Below are 18,245 nucleotides of genomic sequence, written 5' to 3' on the forward strand. Positions count from 1 at the left end.
AGCACAAACACAAGTACAAGTCAATTAAGTTCAAGCGGGTACAAGATCATTCAAGAAAGGGAGGACGAGTACGATAAAGTACACTCTTGTCTCATCAATTTCAGAATTCAACACATAACACGTGATATCATTCGAATCATGATATTAAGAAACATGCACTTGACACTCACCAATTTAAGCAAAATAGCGTCTAAAGTTCGCCCTCGGGTTAAGTCTTTGATCACTAACAAACCCTAAGAACAGCCAAAATAAACTATTATGGTTCAACCATTCAAAACTTAGGTCAACCAAAGAAAATCCAAGTAACTACTAGTGCAATGATGCAAATATGATTTTGGAGTGAAAAGAGAATATTTAGACCCAAGGGACATGAGTAACCAAGAATTTCCTCATTCCAACCATCAAACTAAACTCAAAATGGTTTAACAACTCTAACTTAAGGTTGGAAATGGAAGCAAGAACAACTTTAGAAAAATAGAATTTTCTCCAGTTTTGAACAATACTGTTTCAAAAATCGTATCGCAAGCTTCTTAAGTCCAAAATTTATAAACTTTATACCGTTGGAAAATAGAATCAAAGGGCTACAATTTTCCAGAATAAACATTTGCAAGATTCTATCCATAAATTAATCAAATTCCAGTCTCAATTTGCTGCTTTATCAGGTAGAAAAACAGAGCAGGTGTGAAAATTCAGTCAGTTTTGGAAAATCATAGATATTCATAGGAATTGAGAAAAATTGTGAAATTTTTCACGAGAGAATGCACTCTGAATCTAGTTTCAAACGCGACAAGCAGAACTCAATTTGAATTTTTCTACACTAAGATATAACAGATTTTTGAAAATTGCTCAGAGTCACATGCGGGAAAAATTTTCAGCAAAACTTGATTCAATTTTTCCACTTAAACTCATGATTTTTAGTCAAATTTTAGCACATCCTTTAGCTTAAAGTAATATAGAGTATCTTGAGCAAAAATCAACTTTAAAATCATTATGAAAATGTAAAATTCAAAGCTGAAATTCCAGCTCTTAGGTTCAGCCATCAAACAGAAATTTTTTCCCAAATTTTTCCAACACTCTTCCAACTAATTGTCCCAAAATCAGCCCATACCATCTAGTAACTCCATAGGGTTTCATCACCAACACAATAATAAACACTTATGAAGCCAAAATTACAACAAAATAGCCATCAAAATTATACCATAAGCATATGTATAATCAAACCCTAACTCAAGTATGAAGTATAAACATCATCAACTTGAAAACTACAAGATTCACTACCAAATCCTATCTTTATCCAACAATCAGCCTTGTTTTTCAAAATAAAACCAAGAAAGAAGGTTAATCTAGCCTTTTACTTCTTTTTCTTCCAACCAAGATGAACTTCCAACCATCAAATCTTCTCCATTTTTCAAGCTCTAGCAAAGGCAGATGGAATCTCCAAGCTATCTTCTTCCTTTTCCCGCAAAATACAAGCAAGATTCAAGTTATTTTGGATGAAGTTTCTTCTCCCTTTCCTCCTCAAGCTCACGGCCCTCTCTCTCTTTCTTTCTCTTGTGTTTTGTTTATTATTTTTTAGGGCAAGAAATGGAAGATAAATGGTAAGAAAGCTTTGGTCAAAAGTCAAAGAAAGAGGCTTGACTCTTATGGTGACACATGTCACCTTCTAGAGAATTCTTATTGCACTAAACCCTCTCATTTTTTTCAAAAGTTCATTTCACACCCCACTAAAAAAGAAAATTGCATTTTACCCCACACACAAATTTTCACATGTAAAATTTAATAAAAGCCTTAAAACAAAATCATTATCAAATAAATAAATAAATAAATAGATGACTAAATAAATAAAATACCATGTATTTAGACTAAGTAAATTGACAAAAAAAATTTTCTAGGTCCTCACATCAAGACACGGCTATCATGGGCACTCCCTTCCTAACCAGCCTTGATGTATACGAACCTTATATCGTGGTCAAATGCAGCTAGAACATTTTGTGAGAACATGTCCTTCTTGTTACGAAAGGCATCATGTTCCTCTCTTGGCACATTTGCCGAGACATGGGTTCCATCAATAGATCCAATGCAGTCCTGTATTAGAATAGGTTATATAAATTATATAATATATAACTTAATAGTTTTATTTCAAGACAGGCAAGTACCTTAAATCATGGATAAAACTGTCTATTATTCAATATTCTAGAATGAGTAGCATCTGTGTTCCTATGTCCGACTGCAACAGGTGTTAATACACTAAGGCTTGACACGTTCGGTGCACATGTTGGTGGATTGTCTCAGTGGAATACTGGAATCGCTCACCCAGAACCCTTTGTATCAAATCAAGGCTCATGCCATATAGACCAATTCTATTCCTTCCTCTACAGATACTTTATCATAAGGTCCCTCAGTGATGTTTCCACTATCCCGCAACACCGGACAGAGTTGAACAAAGGTTGGCACATCATGCACATGTTCTCAAGTATTCTAGTGCAGTATCCAACCATCAACTCGTTTACCCATCCCTGACCTATCAAAGCACTCGTTTGAATCATCTGCCCCGGCTTTGGTATCTGAGTTCTTTGACAAAGCCATATTAGTATTAGCAGAGCAGTTGCTGCTTTTCTCATATCATCCAAATCTTCTAAATTTAGTTGAAAATTAGGCTGATATCCAACCATTTATTTAATGAGCACCAATGCCTGCACCTTCAAAATAATTGACAGATAAGCATCAAATGAGTCATAAAGTATGCTATAACAATTATGCTAAGGAGGTACTCCTACAATCAAATAATTAAAACTACTTTATCGAATATTCTGAACAAGTCAAACATCCTGCACTACTATTTTTCCAAGTACTTAAAATGTGCCAAACCATTGCATAAGACAGCGAAAGTATTCAAACTTGTCAAAATGATTTTTAAAACAAATTGTTTCCAATCACTTAGAAAAATCCATTACATTAAGACAAGCAATCAACGCCATGTAAAAAGGGTCTCAACCCCTTAGGTAGAAATGCTCTCAGTTGTCTAGTTGGCCTCCCCGGATCTTAAGTGCATACAACTGCCACCTAGTCTCAGTCTTCTATTTCAAAAAAGTCTTTCGATGGGCAGCTAATTCAGCAAAGATGGAGGTTGCTGTGACCGCTACTTTATCGTGCAAGCCTTCCAATAATTCTAAAGCATCATTTGGTTGATCCACAGAATAAGGGTCATTCTCCAAGTTTGTAGGAGAAGGAGCCATAGCAGGGGCTGCGGGAGGTGGAGCTTCCACAGACTGTGACGTGCTCCGATCAGAAGCAAATGCGGTATCCATCCAGACTATTGCATTGTTGAACGAACTCTGACTTAAACCTGGCAGGAGGTCCTGATCCCTAACAGATAAAGATTCCGATGTCTTCCGCTTCCCTTTGCCCTTTGAATGTTTGGCATTCGATTTTACGATTGGCTGCTTTGAATGTTTTCATCGTCAGTCAAGTCCAAAGGCTATGTCCCCTTTCCACCCATATTGTTTGCTACCTGACTTTGTCGCATTTTTATCTCCTCATTTATGTCAATTGATGGTTGGTTTGAATCTCTTGCACATCGCCCTTGTACATCCATTTTATCAAACACCTCCGATAAAATGTAAAAGACGCGGCAGTCCTTATTATGGTAAGTCTCGAATGAATTCTTCTACGTATTTCACATCACAAACAACATATGAGGTTGCCCAAAAAAATCAATCAAAGCAAAAATGTGTAATTAAACCCAAAAACTAAATTGACAGCCTTAATCACAGCTTGTCATTTGCTTTCATCCATAGTCATAGTCTGTAGAATGGGATCCCATTCGGCACTGGTGACCCTAAATCGCATGCGATTGTATTCTTGGGTAAGGGTGTGCAATGCATAATACTTTGTCTTGATTTGAGATGTGTCAAAGCAGCAACTTTTTTGGGTAAACTTATCAGTAATTGCAGGGTTCTTTAAGTTGCCCTTGTTGATTCTATTAGCTCATTTAAATTCAAGCAACTACTCTACAAACTCAAGTTCTCTTTCCACTAGAAATTGGGCTCAGCCTTACCTCGATGAACCAACTTGATTTGCCATTGATTTTTTTTCTTTATAAATGTCATATGTATTAGCATAAGTTGGTAAATTGTAGCATGCGAAATGAAGCATTTCACTCCGTATATAGTAATTTTGGAACAAATGATAAAGCATATGTGTAATGAACTTAAAAAATCAGCACAGAGAGTTGGGAAAAGAGAAACAGAAAATGCATACCCTAAAGTAATTAGTAATGCAAAGTTATAAGTCATTCTCTCCACACATGGATCGGACAACGTGCACAGGATTAGCAACAACAAGTTTTCCGGCTGTGTAAAAAACTTAAGGTAACAAGTCCTTGCTAACTTAAAAGGCCGACATGCTTAACCACAAATAGGAGGCAACAATCTTAACCTCTAGAAATGGATCGAGTGTGCGGCGGCATAAACCTGTGAATAAAGAGTGTATGCTTGTATTTCAAAATATAGGGGATATTATATATACAATTCTCTTTTTTTTTGTTCATTTCAAACACCTTTTTTTTTGTGTTTGCTTGGACGTCCAAATCCATGGTCCGCTTGTTATCCAATGCCAAAATTATATTGCTCAATAAAAAGAGAAAACCTCAAAACTAACTTTTTAGTGCAAGAAATCAATGCTGAACTAGGATTTTTTTTTTAGTTTTTTCTTTTGCTGAAGATGTGAATTCAATTGGGTTGCTCCAAGAAATCTACCTCTATTAAATCCACCGTAGTGCCAACTAGAAGTCATTGTTGGACATTGAACTATCATTCATCTTATAAATATTTTATGTTAAAAGTTATCATTCATCTTGAAATTAAACATTTTTCAATTCTCTGTTTTGAATTTTCAGTATGAAATTCAACTTGTCTAAAAACTCCAGTGGAAGACAATAGTCAATGACATTGGTCCTCCACTTTTGGTAATATATAAACTTTTGGTAATAATTGCTTCCAATCAAAAGTGGTAATTGGTAATCTATAAGATTGTACCTTGTCTTTCTCTTTATCTTTGCAATTGGTAATGCCTGTGGTAGTATTTTTTTCAACTCTTCAACAAACAAACAAAACAAATGTTGCAATAGAATTACAATGAAGGCAAAATTTACCTCATAAAATTTACCAACAAAGCCTATGATCGGTCCATTGCATTCTAACTATTTTCAAAAAATACCCACATATCGTTAGTAAATGCATGACGCCAATCTTAATTGTTTAAGCTTGAAATTTTTTTTTAAATAGAATCCAAAATTTTACCAAGCCCTCCATCAATTATTAACTAAATGGAGTAATTCTCAATCACAAATTTTTTGTTGCTAAAAATTAAGGCATAGTCAGTCAACTTTTAAGACCAAGGCATATACTAATAAGCTAAAGCAACTCGTAAATTTTCCTCCGCCTAACTGGCAACTCGTAAGATATGTCATACTAGGATGAAAATTTTTTAGCTCATGTGATTTTCACCAGCAAAATATCACAACCATGAATTATACAATGATGGCCGAATTTGGAAAACAACGGAACTAGTAAGGGGAGATTTCACAAGTGAAATACCTGAAATTAGATCGCGCTTCACAGCGGCAATGACAAGAGGAGAAGTTGCCTTCGTCGTAGAGCTTCATGGCGGATGGTAGGTTTTCAGGCGCCGTTCATTGGTCGGATGAGATTTTTCTGATTCGTTTGACTTCTCCTTCGCCAGACAATTGACGATCGAACCAACTCTAACAGGAAAAGCTTTCACCGCTGCAGATGAAGCTGCTTCCTACTCCTTCCACTAGCTGCATACGGCTTCACTTGGTCGGTCTTTCACCAGCTGCAAATAGCTTCACCTGGTCGGTCAATTCCCAAGTAGACGACAACTAGGGCAGAGAATTAGTGCAGTGCTTGTGGATAGAAATTGGGAGTGTTTTGCCATGTATATGTTCAAAATAAAGGAACACCAAAATGACATCATTTCATTAAATGGTTCAATGAAGGCATTCGAGAGTTTTTGGCTTTTTTGGAATTCCTGTAACTCAAGTTGTTAAAAATATTGTAGAAAACATAATTGTCAAAAAACTCGCTTGCCAAACAGGCCTTACTAATTGTAAGGTGAAATAAGTATGATAATTTGTTGGACTAATTCCTACAACTGTTACTACATGTAATATAATATGTCCCCAAATAGATAGAGAAAATTTAGATCTCATTAGCAATGGTCTAACGATTAATTGTTGCCGTTTAATAAATAATTCGACTAAATCATTTTGTGTATGAATATTAGTTACAGGATGTTCAATGGCTATTCCAATGGATATACAATAATCGTCAAAAGTATTTGACAAATATTCACCAGTATTATTTAGACAAATTTTTTAATCGGATAATCAGGAAACTGTGCTCATAATTTAATTATTTGAGCAAACAATTTCGAGAACGCCTAGTTATGAGTGGATAATAATCATACATGTGACTGTTTTATTGATACATTAATTAACATCATAAAATATTTAAATGGTCCACATGGCAAATTTACAGGTCCACATATACTACAATGAATTTGTTCTAGAAATGTAGGAGATTCAATTTCTACCCTGACTAGTGATAGTCTAACAATTAATTTTTTTAAGAGCAAGCAGCACATAAGAATTCATTAAAATTTAACACTTTTTGACCTTTTAATGAATGATCATATGAGTTTTCAATTATTGGCCTCATCATTATGGAATCAGGATGTCCAAACCGATCATACCAAATCATAAAGTCATTGGGATTAGTAGACTTCTGATCTACTGGGTGATGTATTTCAGTTGCACATATTTTTGTATAATATAATCAAGAAGAAAGTGAAGGTAGATTTTTTAATACATATTTCTTTTTAGAAGCGGTATTTGTAATTAATAAATATTCACTATTTATCTCATTCATTGTCTCGATATGATATCTATTTCAGTGGATATCTTTAAAATTTGTAGACACCAAATTTTTAAATCATTTTTTTTATCCTAATTTTATTTTTTAGTAATAGTTCTTGTCTATTCTTTATTTGTTAATTTCATGATTTTAGTTTTAGACTTTTAGTATTTTTAGATTATTATTATCTATTATTTTTATTTTAGTTTTATTTTGTATTCGTTTTCACCCTTTTAGCTATTTTTTTTTATTGTAGGACTTTTTTAGCATAAAATTTGTCAAAAAGAGAAAATTTTTCATAAAAAATATGTTTTATTTCCTTTTACTGTTTATTAATCGGAAAAGAGGAAAAGAGAGGAAAAATCATTAATCCAACACAGGAAAAATCTTAGCTTTTTGTTTTATCTTTTGTTACTAGTTTTGTACATTTTATTTAAGTTTTGTTTAAATTGTTATTTTGTATTATTTTTATTTAATTAAGTGATTGAAAAAAAAAAAGGGAAAAGTCCACGTTTTGGTTTCGGCTGCAGCAGAAAAGAATTGCAGCTGCAGTTCTCGGCCATTTTGGCCTTGGGGTTGGCTCCGTCCGATGGAAAGATAGTACAAACCACCTGGCTTCATCCAAACCATCGTTGATAGGGTTTAGTTTTTTGGGAGCCATATAAAAGGAGGGAGAGATGGCAAAGGAGGGAGGTTCCTAATGACGGCTGAGTGAGACCGAGAGAGGAGCATTGAGGGACGGTTGGAAAATCAGAAAAAAGAGAGGAAGGGGTTGGCGGCTGGGCTAAGTAGAAAGGCCGAGAGAAAAACATTGAAAAGGCAGAAATGATGATGGCTGAGAGAAAAAATGAAAAACAGCGGAGGAGGTAAGGAACTCAGATAGTGGTCGGCTAGATAGAAAGAAAGGGAAAATAGAGGAAACGGAAGGGCGAGGCAAGAAGGATTCTCGGCTAAGGTTTTGCAGAAAGGGAAGGTGACGGAGCCATCCTCAACGTTTAATACTTGGGAAGAACATCTGAGTTTTTTCTGGGTCATCCCACATTCCATTCCGCGTTCCAGGTATTGTTTTCATTTTTTATAGCTAAAAGCTGTCTCCTTTAGTTATCACTTGCATTCCGTTGCTGTCTTCTGGTTCTGTTTTTGCTTCAACGTTCATTGATGGCTTTTGCTTGGGTTTGATGGCACTTGTTTGGGCAACGTTAAATCTGGTGTTTGGGGTAATGAGTTAGCTCCTGTATGGTTGGGTCTTGGCCGAACAAAATTGCAGAAAAGTTTGCAGCTTTGATCGTTCTGTACTTAGAATCTTTGGGCTGGGTTGTGAGAGACGGAAACCCAGAAATTTTTGGGGTTGATTCCCTTCATTTTACGGTCTTTTGTGTCGGATTATGGTTTGGTATGTGCCTGTTGTGTACGGTTGCTAAAAACTCAAAGTTTCAGAGGTTGGAAAAATTTCTTTAGTTGCGGGAAAGGCTTGCTGTCAATACTTTCTTTATTCTGATTTCTTTTTTTTGTTGTGTGTAAATCTGGAGCTGGGGTTGTGTTCAAGTTTTGGGTTTTAGACAAGGAAATGTAAAAGGATTTGTTTGGCACTTCATTCGGAAGTTTGATTGGGTTCGTGATGTGGTTAGTTTTCTTGTTAAACCATGCGATACCTGCTGATGATGAATTCAGAAATGCAATATGGTTTTTAATGGACTGCATGATCTTGTTAGAAGTTGTAAGGGATGTGTCCCGTGAGTTTTTTTGCCCTTTGGTGATTTTGTTACTTGAGTTCAAGTTGTGTTTAGATTTGATGCATAAAAATCTGCTGCAACAAGCTCGAAACTCTCGGCTTTCGTTGCACCAATGGTCGTTTCAGCTGTTTTGGTTGTTGAGGTTCTTGATTTGCTCAGAGTTGGTGTTTTGTTTGTCGTCTAATTGATGTATCATGTCCATACCTGCTGCGAGTTCTTCCCTTTTATACATTTGTTGCATTTTATTTGCTGACTGCACTTGTGAGCTTGTTGAGAAGAAGTAAATGTTTTTTTTTTTTTAGCAAAAGCTGAATTTTCTTGCACTTATTTTCGGTTGTCAAAGTTGATAGGTTTTGTCTGAGTTTCTGCACACGCAAACACATTTAGGTGAATAACCAGAGGTTGTTTTGCTGAAGTTCCAACCATTAGGAAGAGTTGCATTAACCCAGATTTTTTTTGCAGAAGGTCGCATGACTGAGTTCCTTTCGCTCTCCCGTGATTTCCTTTTTCTTTTGCTGGGTGTTAGCTCGCACTTTTCCTCTCATCATATCTGAGATGAGAGGTGTCTTGTGTTTACTTTTGTTGATCAAGACTTGATGTTTGTTAGTGATGTATGTGACTCGTGAATGTTGCATGTTGCAGTGAAAGGAAACCAGAAAGGAGAAAGCTACCAGAGCTTCGTGATCCTATCCTGAGTTTCCTCTTGCATGTTTAGATGTTAAGTTCCAATGAGCTTAGTTTTAGATTAAGACTTTGATGTTTGGCTGGAAAAGATTTTGTTCAAAATTGTGTTTGAGGTTGAAATCCGCGTGCGAAAAATGAAAGCTGCGGCTATGTTTTTGGGTTACAGAAAGCCTTCACCAGATGCATCAATTTTCTTTTGGTTGCAGAAATATTTCGTGGTGTCTGCATGCTTTGCATGAAAAGATTTTTCCAGAAATTGCATTCTAAACCCTTAATTTGTGTTTAATGCTACTATGGCCCTAGTAATTAGAAAAACCAATCAAATCGACCCCTCCTTGAACTTTCTTTTCCTTTCAATGGGATCCTTGTTTGATGAATATGGATTGTTTAGTTTGTTTGACTACCCTGAGCGGTTCAATTTCATGTTTATTTTTATTTCATGTGATTATTTTTTAATCAAAGTGATGCCTTGACATTTTCTTTGTTTTTGGAGGGTAAATTAGTAATTTCACTTCGTTGGGGCATCGATTCAAGGGAGGTATACTCTATCCCTTATTTTGACCTTATTTGACCCTATGTGAATTTATGTGACTATATGTGTTTAATTACATGCCTTTTGAATGTTTTTTTATTTATTTATTTTTCGCTTTATTTGCTTAATTTCGTATATTTATTTAAGTTCCTTTTTGATCATTTAAAAGGCACTTGAATGCCAATTTGTAATAGTTAGGTATTTCTTGCAACTATTTATTTTATTTCCCCCTTTTAGATTGTAGTAGGCTTCCCCCCTTCAAATGTAATAGTTAGGGCTTCTTTGCTTTATTTTTGCTTGTGTGATTTGCATGCTTACGTGCTATGTGTTACCGTTTTCCTAGGTTTTGGCATTTAGATATGCATGCCTACGTGTTATGTGCTACGTGTTATGTCTGCTCACTTTAATCATACACATTTATTTATGTATGATGAATGCAAATGCACGAAATCGTGGCTAGTCCAACGCTAGTCATGGTCTTCCCCTCGAGTTCTTACAAGTCCAATGCTTGTGAGAGAGCGCTAGTGAAGGACTAGTCCAATGCTAGATCCAATAGGGCCACCTCTCGCTAGTACACACTCGCATGCCTTCACTACATCTTCATTCATTCTTTCCTTTTAATTTTACATTTTGCATGAACCTTCACTCCCTTTCCCTTACACATTTAGGATTACATTTTCATTTAGATTAGCTCATTTGCTTGTATAGGTTAGGGAGTCACTCTTTTGGTAAGGGGGATGGACGAGTTTGGCTATACATAGCCTTAGCACGCTCATTCTTTTTCTAACCAAAAGGTAAATCAAAAGTCACGATTTAGGGTCCCCCCATACCCATCTTGCTTGCATTGCTCTAGGGCTCATGCATTTCATATTGCACATGACGCTTATCTTACACATTCTCACTCTACCACTAGCACTTTATATACTATCACGTGCACACACGCACTTCATACTATCACTTTACTCACCTTACTTTGCACATCCATTTGCACACTTCCACTTACACACTATTGTTTTTTTTATTACTTTTTCACTTCACACAAACTCATATTTTCACATTGCATACATTCATTCCACTCATTTTTTACGTCATTAGCATTATTCGTGACCTCTCCAAAGGGTCATTATTGGGCATCGCAATTAATGTGATTGGCACCACTCAAGTTTTGAAGAGAAATTTTGCCCCCCGATGCCCCCCTAGGTTTAGGGTTTGCATTCATATAGCACATCCAAATGTGATAAATTCTTTGGTTAAAACAAGAAAATCTTTGACTAAATCGGGCAACTAGCCTTGGCTAGGTCGAAGGGGTACCTTGGATTTTTATCCTTGCCTTCCCCTTCGTCAAATGTGACTCCCGAACCTTTTTCGTTGGTTTACGTAGACTAGGAGTCGTTTAAAAGGGGTTTCTTTCTACCTTTTCCTCTAAAAATTCATTTTAGGTGACTTGGTACACCTTAACTCTATACCAAGTGGCGACTCCGATTTTTTATTTCAAAAACCCTTTTTAAACTATATTTTGGGTCAAATCGTCGCATTTTCAGGTCCCATTTAGACCCATATTTTTCATTTTTCTTTTTAAATTAAAAATTCATTTTCCAACCAAAAATTGAATCAAAATTCACTTTTCAACTCATTTATTTATTTTTATAAAAAATGGGGCGCGACAAAATTTAATAAATTTCTTCGGAGTTAGTAGAGAGTAGTGCATTATTTATCACAATTGTAGTTCCTTCAAGAAGAAATATAGTCGTTCTTCCTAAGTTTTCAATCAATTTAACTATATAACATATAGTATTGACATTTATTTTTCAATATTTCAATAAAAAAAATATCTTTTATGTTTAAGTATGGTATGCATAGTTGCATTATCAATGAGACAAATTTCATCATTACCATTATTTAATCCGAATATTTGGCATCCATTTCTTCTTTACGAAGAAATAACAAAGAAAATAAAAATAAACATTGATAAAGTCCAAAAATTACATAACTCATAAGGTAAATTACATCAAAGATGTGAAAATAATAAAATTTTAAACATTCATCAGGTATTTGTCATATGATTATTTTGTATCTTCAAAATAGTCATTTCGCATCTTTAGGATGTCCAAAGAAATCGCCTACATCAAGATATGTTAAATCATGGACATCATCATCACAAATATTCTTTTGATCAATAAAATTTGTCTCGACACTTTTATCTTTTTTTTAATGATATTTGATAAAGTTCAACAAGATGTTTTGCAGTATGACAAATACGAGACCAATAGCTTTCCATGCCACATCAGTTAATGATATTTGATAAAGTTCAACAAGATGTTTTGCAGTATGACAAATACGAGACCAATAGCTTTCCATGCCACATCAGTGACATTTATCTTCATAATTTTTTTCTTTCTTTTTCTTGTTAATTGACTTTTGACAGTTATTTTATTTTTTGCCATGATTGTGATCATGGTGATAAAATATATATTTACCATGATCACGTTAACAACTGCGACCATATCCACGGCCTTTTTCATGACCACGATCATGTCCAAGATTCAAAATTTGAGTCATATTCACTTCAGGGAATAGACTAGCACTAGTTGATTGAGACTCATGATTTTTTAGTAATAATTCCTTATTTTGTTCAGCCAGTAAAAGCATGCAATAAGTTTAGAATATCTTTTAAATCCTTTCTCTAAATATTGCTATTGCAGGAGCACATTTGAGACATGAAAGATAGAAAATATTTTTTTTTCCAACATATCCTCATCAATCGCATTTTTGTCACAAGATTTCAACTAAGAGGTAATTTTGAATATGGCTAAATTATATTCATTAACAATTTTGAAACCTTGCAGCCATAGGTAAACCAGTCATATCTGGCTTTTGGAAGAATAACCAACTTCAAGTGGTCGAACTTTTCTTTTAAATTATTCCAGGTGTCAAGTGGATTCTTGACCGTAAGATATTCCGTTTTCAATCCTTCATCAAAATGATTACGGAGGAATATCATGGCTTTTGTACGGTCTTGACTTGTTACATCATTATTTTTTGCAATGATTTTTCTAAAACCTATGGATTTAAGATAAATTTCCACATCCATTGCTCATGATAAGCATTTCTTTACAGAAATATCAAGAGGTACAAATTCTTAATTTGTAAGGTTAGTCATAATAAAAGTGAAATGAGTTAAGGGTGAGAAATATTACCTCAAAGTTCACGAGAAGTATTACCCAAGGAATTGCCCAATGGTTGATTCAACACTAGCAGAATCCTGGCAGAATCCCGTGCTGATAACATGTTATAAAACTAATACTAATGTGATATAGGATTTAAGTTGTTTATATGATAGGTACTATACTAAGAAAAACTAGAAATCTAAAGAACTCGGGAGAAGAGAAAAGAAAGAAAAAAACTATTCTTTCATTCACTCAAATGAAACTTCGATTTTCTATCACTTTGATACAAAGGGGGGTTAACCCCTATTTATATGGGAATTCAAAGTACATCAACTTCTTCAAAATGGTGATAAGATATTCTTATAAGTCATGCCAGTTTTATCACCTTGAAAGACGTGATAGTTTTATCAAAAGTCTAATAGCTTTAGCACCTCAAGAGTCGTGGTAACTTTATCATCTCAAAGATCGTGAAAGACTTGTCATCATTTTGGAGATGAGATAAATGTCATAGACATTCACAATATTTAATTATTTCATAACAGAAATCACTTAGTTTGAAACATAGCCGTAAAATCACCATATCCTACAATTCATGTTCCGGATCGCAACTCAAATTAAAATTTAGCCTTAAAAGAGCAAAATCTATGGGATTGCGATCCGATTGTACGAATCTCATACCATCCTACTATTTCAAACAATTAAGGAATACATTTTAGTAATTTAAGCACATCTTTATGTAGAAAACTAGAATTAAGTAATGTTTATGGTGTCAAAAACTAGATTCAGAAAGCTTTAAGTCCACGTGAATATCTCACCCTAATTCCTGACCGATAACAAAATTAGTAAATGTTTAAAGTTGACATATGTGTTTCACTAAATGAGAAAATGATCTTTGCTAGAAGTTATCACTTAGGTCTAATGTTTAGACTCTTTATTGTAATAAATTAACATAGTTAAGGGTTTACGCACTTAACACTTATGAGACTGTGCACTTTTTTTTTTTTTTTTGGCAAAACCCCAAACCGGGGGAGGGATGCCACCCCTCAAAGCTTTATTAGAAATAAACCCTTACAAGTTTGGAGCGATCACACTCTTACATAGCGAATGTAGGGGTACTGCCTAGAGTCTAGCTTACAGAGGCCTGTTGTGAGTGTAGGAAGAGAGAGGGCATCAAAAACATTCGAGTCGCCAGATGAAACCGCTCGTTTTGCAAGGCTATCAGCTGCAGCATTGGTTTCTCTGTAGCAATGTGTTAATTCAAAGAAAGCTTGACGAAGGGCTACTCGAGCCCTAGCTATCACCTCATCAATGCGCCATGGGCACCTGCGTTCCCCATTAATGACATTTAGTAGAACAAGAGAATCCAGTTCCACCTTTATGTACTGCATACCTAAGGAGATACATAAATGTAAACCCTCAAGAAGAGCCATGGCCTCTGCTTGCATATTTGTCCGAAACCCGTAAAAGGAGGAGAAAGCACTAAGAACGTGGCCATGCTGATCGCGTATAATGCCCCCCCCTCGCCAGAGTTTCCAGGATTACCGCTTGAAGAGCCATCAATATTGAGCTTGACGTAAGATGCAGAAGGCGGAGCCCATGCAAGAGATAGGACTTGCATAGATTTTGCCTTTTTAAGACAAGGAACAACTCCCCGTTTCAGAAGCCGGTCATCGTCCATGCATGCCAAGGAGAGAGAGTGAGCAAGGGCCACCAAGTGTATCAAACGCAGGATCTGGCGCACAACATGAGTTGCCGACGGCGTAGTAGCATCAAAAATGGCCCGATTACGTGCCTTCCAAAGTTCCCAGCAGACAAATAAGGGGACAATGTGTGACAGCATTGCCATGGCAGATTTACCTGAAATGTTGCTCCACTAGGCTTGAAGTTTCAGTATGATATCATGATGAGAAGGTGCCTGGATGTCTAGCAATTGTTCCAGCTTTCCCCACACTTGGGTTGCCAAAGAACATTCCACAAACCAATGGGCTAGTGTGTCGGTACTTTCGCAGTAAGGGCACTTGGAGGGTAAATTAAAGCCCAACCGCTGCAAAATGTCAGGGAAAGGCAGAATGCAATTAAGCAGTCTCCACATGAATACCGAAACTTTCAGCGGTATGCGTTTATTCCAGAGCAACACGCGGGAAGGCATTGGGAGAGAGTGATCACGAAGGCTCTCCAACGCAGAAGATATTTGGAAGCCCCCATGCAAAGTAGGACACAAGATTAGGCAGTCAGGAGCAGCTCCCGGACTGAGCCGCACCTGTGAATGGTGAATACGCGACATCTCCTCGCTGGAAAGGCTCACCTGGTCCAAGTGCCAAATGTTTTCGTGCAATACATCCCGAAGGCAGAGGTTCGGGGAGGGGACGTGCAAGCGATGCTTGCCCAATGGACCGGAGCCGATCCAGTTGTCATACCAGAAGGAAGCACTCCCATTCTTAATCAAGGTTTGCGAATGTTCCTCAACGAAGTCCCTAACTCGCAACATTCTCTTCCAAACAGCTGAGCTTGTCTGGCTGGCAGGAGCAGTGGTTAGATGCTCCGTGACTGCGACATGTTTCGCACGCATAAATCTGGTCCACAAGGTATCTAAAGTGCGCATTTTCCACCATAGCTTGCACCCAAAAGTATCCCGGACATCCTGTAAATGACGGAGGCCTAGGCCATTTTCTTGGGTAGGCTTACACAATGCTTGCCATTTCCTCCAATGACGCTTGTCACGTCCCTCAACCTCTCCCCAAAGGAAAGTGGACATTAGTTTTTCAATCCTCTTAATCACACCTCGCGGGAGCTCCGAGACGGCCAGAGTGTAGATGGGTATAGAAGATAGCACATGCTTAATGTGAATTAACCGTCCCCTGGCGACAGGAGCCGGTTTTTCCATCCAGCCAACTTAGCCTGTATCCTATCAATCAAAGGCTGAAAATGCTCCATCCTCCTTTTTCCTTTCACAAGCTTGCATCCCAAGTAGACAAAAGGAAGTCCCCTATATTGAAAGCCGGTTCTCCGAGCTAGAAGCCTTTTAGCCGCCAAAGGACACTTCGGAGAGACAATGTAGAAACTTTTATCCTTGTTCACTCGCTGACCGGAGCCGTGTTGATACAACTCCAAGAAGCCCATGAGAGACTGCACCGAGCGCTTGTCCCCCCGAGTAAAAATGACTATATCGTCTGCAAAAGCCAGATGCGATACCGTCGGGCAGTGGTGCCCAAAGCAAAAGGCTGTAACTTCCGCTGCAGAGCCAAGTTATTAACCCCTCGGCTTAAAGCTTCAGACACCAAGATGAAGAGGAAGGGGGATAACGGGTCGCCTTGCTTCAATCCCTGCTTAGCTTGAAAGAAACCATGAGGTCGACCGTTGACCAATATTGAAAACCATGCAGATGTGAGGTTGTTCATAATTAAAGAGACAAAGTGGGAGTGAAAGCCAAATTGAAGCAATAATCGGGAGTGGAAATCCCACGAAACTCGATCAAAAGCTTTCATCATGTCTAACTTGAAAATGACGTTGTGACACCGGGCCTTCTTGTCTATGGAATTCACCAGCTCCTGGGCAAGCAAGATATTATCAGTGATATCCCTGCCACTGACGAAGCCCGATTGCTCAAGAGAGATAATTGTTGGGAGAACAACTTTTAAATGGTTGCTCAGGATTTTGATGAATACCTTGTTGATAAAGTTGCACAGGCTTATGGGCCGGAAGTCCGCAAAAGAATGCGGAGCCTCCTTTTTAGGCAATAGGAGGATCAGAGTGCTCGCTATTCCCTTCGGGATTGGAACACCACACATGAACTCCCGAGCAGCTTGGAGGACATCCTGTGCAATTATATCCCAGCAGCGCTTGTAAAAATTACCCGAAAATCCATCACAACCCGCTGCACTTTGGCCATCGAGTTCAAAGACAGCTTGCCGCACTTCCTTTAGCGTAATTTCCTAGATGAGTTGCGCATTCTGATCTGGGGTAACAAGAGGTGGGATGGCCTCTAGCAGCCTGCAAATAGCAGTGTTGTTTATTGGTGGAACCTCCGCTAACAGCGATTGAAAGAAAGCCACTGCCGTTGTCCCAATGTCATTTGCACTTTCAACAACCTCACCCTCTAAATTGTAGATCCTGGTGATCGAGAGCCGTGCCCGCTTATCCAACAGGTGGGAGTGAAAATACCGAGTATTTGCGTCGCCCTCCCTCAGCCACTTCACTCTGGCTTGCTGTTTCCAGAAAGTTTCCTCATCAGTTAGGTGTTTCAGCAGTGCAGCCTGGGCCTGACTCCATTGCACTCGAGCCTCATCCGAATCTGTCACCTCAAGTTGCAACTCCTTTAGCCTTACTTCCTCCTCAGCTTTGGAGACTTTCTCGAAAATATTACCAAATACATCTTGGTTCCAAGTACGCAAGGCTTGCTTTAAATGTTTCAATTTGAGGAAAAAATGAAACATTCCATATCCATCTGTCGGTTGATCCCAGCACTGGCGAACCACCATGAGGAAACCATGGTGATTTAACCACATGTCTTGGAAGCGAAATGACTTCGGCCCAGTGGGGAGTCCTGGGGAGAGTTGCAATAACTATGGGCTATGGTCTGAGGTAGCGCGATTAAGATGTTTCACTACGCTGCCAGAGAAACGACGTTGCCATTCCAGATTCATCAGGAGTCTATCTAAACGCTTCTAGATTCTCCTGCCTTGGCGGATACCAGTCCAAGTGTAACGACTGCCCGAGAAGGGAATCTCTTTGAGACCACATGCAGATATACATTCAGCAAACTCAGCCATTGCGGTCAAGTCTTGTGCAGCCTGTCCGGCATATTTATCAGCAGCAGCTACAACATTGAAATCGCCTCCTACAAGCCACGGCTTAGTCCCCATTTCCTCCGATATTAATCCCAGGGCTGACCATAAGGCGCGACGTTCAACTCGCGAGCATTTGCCATAAACAAAGGACCCGTGAGCAACAAAGGTCCAAGAATCATGGCAAACTTGCATGTGAATAAGTTGGTCATTGTTTACTAAAACATTTACAGCAAAGCCAGACCGCCACATTACCCATATTTTATTGGAGGAGTTACATACCCCAAGGTGAAAACCAAAACGGGACGTAAAATCATCTAGCTGACCAGCATCAACCATCGGCTCGATGATGACTAGAAAAGTTACTGAATGTAAACGTAACAGCTTCTTCAAACAGCGAATTGAGGCAC

The sequence above is a fragment of the Coffea eugenioides genome, chromosome 1, assembly GCF_003713205.1.
Source record: "Coffea eugenioides isolate CCC68of chromosome 1, Ceug_1.0, whole genome shotgun sequence".
NCBI lineage: Eukaryota > Viridiplantae > Streptophyta > Magnoliopsida > Gentianales > Rubiaceae > Coffea > Coffea eugenioides.